Below are 5,147 nucleotides of genomic sequence, written 5' to 3'. Positions count from 1 at the left end.
GGGGTCGGCGTGAGAAGCCTCCAACAGAAAATGGAGCTGCTTACTGGCCTCTTCTGCTGGGTTTTCATCTCTATGTTACAGATGATTGGCAGCCAGTATACACATGAAAAGAGAGATGTGACAAGATTGGATGGGTGTTGTTAAAAGACCACTCTGGCTGCAGCGTGGATAAGAAGTTGGATGCCATCATCTCCAGGTTTGTATCTTCACAACATGACGCGGGACCTGGCACATGGTAGGTATTACAAAGCTATTAAATGAACAATTAATGATAGAAGATAAGGCACTGGAAGAATGAGAAGTGCTACTGGAGAAAACAGGAGGTCTAGAGCCTTTAGAGTTAGTTACCGTTTATCCAACCAGTCACCTGGGCCAACAGCTCACATGTGGAACTTGCAGGCTGTTACAAGGACTGACTTTGGAACGTTTTGTCCTCAGACCTCATATTTCACAATGACGTTCTTCTACAAAACAAAAAGGGGATTAAGATCCAGTTGCACTCCCCACCCCCCCCTCCAGGTAGCATTCACAAGGCTCTTTCCCCTTCTGATAACATTTTGCTTCCTCTTTGCTGGGCCTGAGCCCCTGAATGACAGATGAACAGATGACTCAGACACAGTTTGACTGTGAAAGAGAGGGCTAAGGGGCCCCTGGCTCTGGTGGCCAGGGCAGCCTCGATTGCCTGCCTCCTTAGGCCTTTATTGGAATTTTTATCTTTAGATACAATCAGTAGGGTGAGTAATCTTGGGAGGACACATCTGTTTACATTGTCCTGTAGGCAAGGGCACCCAGGGATTAAGCATAAGGATTCCAGTAAACACCATGGAAAGATCAAGGAATTATCAGGGGCACCGCCTTCCACACTCCCCTAAGTCTCCGTTAAGTCGGAATTCCTATAACCAGGGCAGGTGGCCTTCCACACATTTCCCTTTTCTCAGAATGTCCTCCTGACAAACTTTCCAACCAAGTCTCGTGTGCTCCCCAAGGCCTTTTGCATTTTAGAACACAAAAGCCAAAGCATGAAAGAACCATAAAACTTTTACAAGGGTCTTAAGCACCTTCGGTTCCAGTTGTCCTGTATTGTCCAAAGTCCTAGTAATTTCAGGAACTGCAATCACTTTAAAACTGTGTTATTCATCTCAGAAAAAGAATTCCCTAATACCATATTCTTTGAGAAAAGCTGTATTGTGTGGTGAGGGCTTTCAAGGATTCAAAAGCTGATATTCAAGGCTGTAAGCAAAACCTCCAGTGTGTGAGGGAAATAAAAACAACCTTCATTATTCCGAAATACTCCAGGCCACCCGCGCCGAAGCCTATCTGAAAGGCAGTGCAGGCCAGCACAAACGCGATTTGTCTTTCTGGCTGGTAGGCACAGTGGGCCTGTGCATGTCTAGCTGCAAAGAGGATGTTCATGGAGACGCTGATTCGGGTGCATGGGATTTTGCTGCTGCGTTTATAGAACACCCACCCCTACACACTGTGATCTGAATATATAAGCTGTTCAGATATAATCAGTCAGTGATCCAGTAATTCTTGAGGATTCTGAAACTTACTATTCAGTACCACAATAGCAGGGGCAATGTGATTCTGACCTATTGCCTGGGCTGAAAAGAAAGCCATTTAGAGAATGAGGCCTCCTCCGGCTCCCTCCGCACTGGCTGCATTCCACCAATATTCCTACCAGTGGGAAGGCAGAGGGGGAAAAGGGGCAGCAACTCCTAAAAAATCTCCCTCACTCTCTATCCTCTCTCACTCTCTCTCTCTCTTCTCTCTACTCTCTCTCTCCTCTCTCTCCTTTCACTCTCCTCTATCTCCTCTCTCTCTCCTCTAATTCTCTCCTCCCTCCCCTCTCACCTTTCTCCCTCCACTCTCTCCTATATCTCCTCTCTCTCAACACTCTCTCCTCTATCTGTCTCCTCTCCTCTCTCTCTCTTTCCTCCCACTACTATCTCTCTCCTCTCTCTCCTTTAAATATCCTCTATCTCCTCTCTTTCTTTCCTCTATCTCTCTACTCGCTCTATTCTCTCTCTCTCCTCCCTGAATACTCACTCCTCTATCTCTCCTCTCTATCTCCTCCCTCCTCTCTCTACAATACTCTCTGTCTCCTCACTCTCTCCTCTCTTTCTCCTCTCTATCATCTCTCTCCTCTCTCACTCTTATCTCCTCTCTCCCCACTCCTCTATACTCTCTCTGCTCTCTCTCCTCTGTCCATCTCCTCTCTACACTCTCCCCACTTTCTCCTCTCTCTCCTCTCTATCCTCCCTCTCATCTCTCTCTCCTCCTTCTAGTCTCACTCTCCTCTCTCCTCCTCTCTCTCTATCCTCGCTCCTCTCACTCCTTGCTACTCTATCTAATCTCTATCTCCTCCCTCTCCTCTCTCTGTCCTCTCTACGCTCTACTCTCCCTCTACTCTCTCCTCTCTCTACTCTCTCTCCACTATCTGTCCTCTCTCTGGTCTATCTCTCCTCTCTCTCTCCTCTCACCTCGCTCTCTCTCCTCTCTCCTCTTTCTCATCTCTCTCCTCTCTCGCTCTCCTCTCTCTCATCTCTCTCCTCTGTCCTATCTGTCCTCCTCTCCTCTCTCTACTCTCTCTCCTCTCTATCTCTCTCTATCCTCTCTCTCTCCACTCTCTCCTCCCTTTCTCTCCTCTCTCTCTCTCTTCTCTCTCCTCTCTCTCTGCTCTCCTCTCTCTGAACTCTCTCTCCTCTCTATCCTCGCTCCTCTCTCCTCTACCTTCTCCCGACACCTCTCTCTACTCTCTCTAATCTCTCTCTCATCTCTCTGTCCTCACCCTCCTCTCTCTCTCTCCACTATCATCTCTCCTCCATCTGACTCCTCTCTCCTCTCTCTTACCTCCCTCTTCCCTCTCTTCTCCCACTCCTATCTCTCTCTCTCTCTCTCTCTCTCTCTAAACTCCTTTCTTTCTCATCTCTGTACTTTCTCTCTCTATCTCCTCTCTATCCTCTTTCCTCTCTCCCATCTCTCTACTCTCTTTCTCCTCTCTTTCATCTCTCTCCTCTCTCCTCTCTCTAATATCTCTCTCCTCTCTCTCTCCTCTCTCTCTGTCCTCTCTCCTCTCCCTCTGCTCTTTTATTTCGATCCTCTCTCTCTCCTCTCTCTCTCTCCTCTGTTTCCTCAATCACATCTCTCTCTCCGCTCTCCTCTCTCTCCTCTCTCCACACTCTCCTCTCTGCTCTCATTCTCTCTTCTCTATATCCTCTCTCTCCTTATTCTCTCCTCTCTCTACTTTCCCTCTCCTCTATCTCCTCTCACTACTCTCTCTCTCTATCTCTCTCCTCTCTATTCTCTCTCCTCACTCCTCACTACAATCTCTCCACTCTTTCTCCTCTCTGTCCTTTCTCTCTCCTCTATATCCTCTCTCCTCTCTCTCTCTCCACTCACCTCCCCCTATTCTCTCTCTCCAATCTCCCTCTAATCTCTCTACTCTTTCCTCTCTCAACCCTCTATACTCATTCTCTCCTTTCTCTGTCCTCTCTCTCCTTTCACTCTCCTCTATCTACTCTCTCTCCTGTCTCTTACCTCTATCTCTCTACTCTCTCCTCTCTCTCCACGATTTCTCCTCTTCCCCTCTACTGTCTCTCCTCTTTCCTCTCTCTCGACTTTCCTCTTTCCTCTCTCTCCTCTCTCTCTCCTCTCTCTCTCCACTCTCCTCTCAACGTATCCTCTCTCCTCCCTCTCCACGATTTCTCCTCTCTCCCTCTATTCTCTCTCCGCTTTCCACTCTCTACACTTTCCACTCTCTCCTCTCACTCTCCTCTCTCTCTCTACACACTCCTCCCTCTCAACCCTCTCTCCACTCTCTGACTCCACTCAGTCCTCTCTCCTCTCTTCTCTCACTCTCTACTCTGTCCTCTCTCTCCTGTCTCTCTTCTCTCTCTCTCTCTCTCTCTCTCTCTCTCTCTCTCCCCTCTCCTTCCATGCTCCTCTATGTACTTTCTCACCTCTCTGTCTCCTCTGTCCTCTCTCTCCGCTCTCTATCTCTAATCTCTCCACTCTATGCTCTCTCTGTCCTCTCTTCTCTCTCATCTCTCTCTTGGCTCTGCCTCTCCTCTCTCTCCTCTTTCCTCTCTCCCTTCCCTCCCTACTCTCTCTCTCTGCTCTCTCTATCTCTACTCTCTATCCTCTCTCCTGTCTCTCTCTCCTCTCTCTTCTCTCTCATCTCTCTGTCCTCACTCACCTCTCTCTCCTCTCTCTCATCTCTCTCTCCATTCTCTCCACTCTCCTCTTTCACTCCTCCCTCTCTCTCTCTCCTCTCCTTTCTATCTCCTATCTCTCCTCTATCCCCTCTTGCCCTCTTCTCTCCACGCTCTCTCCACTCTCCTCTCTCCATTCTATCCTCTCTCCTCTCTCTCTCTCCTTTCTATCTCCTCTTCCCTCTCCCCACTCTCTCTCCTCTCTCCACTCTCTCTCCTCTCTCTCTCCTCTCTCCTCTCTCTCCACTCTCCTCTCTCTATCCTCTATCTCTCTCCTCTCTCCTCTCACTCTTCTCTTCACTCTCTCCTCTCATCTCTCTCCTCTCTCCATTGTCCTCTCTCTCTTTCTGCTCTCTCCTCTCTCTCCTTTCTCCTCTCTCCCCTCTCTCCTCTCTCCTTTCTCCTCTCTCTCTCCCTCTCCTCACTCTCTCCTTTCTCTCTCTCCCTCTCCTCTCTCTCCTCTTTCCTCTCTCTCCTCTTTCTCTACTCTTTCCTCTCTCTCCTCTATCTTTCTCCTCTCTCCTCTCTCCTCTCTCTCTACTCTCTCTCTCTTTTTCTCTCCTCTCTCTTTCTCCTCTCTCTCTCTCTCCTCACCCATCTCTCTCCTTTCTCTCTCCTCTGTCCTCTCTCTGTCCTCTCTCCTCTCTCCACGCTCTCCTCTCTCTCTCCCCTTTCTCCTCTCTCTCGTATCTCTCTCCTCTCTCCCTCTCCTCTCTCTCTCCTCTCTCTGTCCTCTCTCCCCTCTCTAGTATCTCACTCCTCTCTCCCTCTCCTCTCCTCTCTCTCCTCTCCTCTCTTCTCTCTCCTCCTCTCTCTTCACCTCTTTCTCCTCTCTCCCTCCTCTCTCCCCTCTATCTCCTCTCTGTTCTCTCTCTCTCTCCTCCTCTCTCTCCTCTCTCTGTATTCACTCTCTACTCTCTCTCTCTCCTCACC

Source organism: Myotis davidii, unplaced genomic scaffold (assembly GCF_000327345.1).
Source record: "Myotis davidii unplaced genomic scaffold, ASM32734v1 scaffold814, whole genome shotgun sequence".
NCBI classification, from domain to species: domain Eukaryota; kingdom Metazoa; phylum Chordata; class Mammalia; order Chiroptera; family Vespertilionidae; genus Myotis; species Myotis davidii.
The sequence above is the reverse complement of the archived record's forward strand: the minus strand, read 5'-3'. Positions refer to the sequence as shown.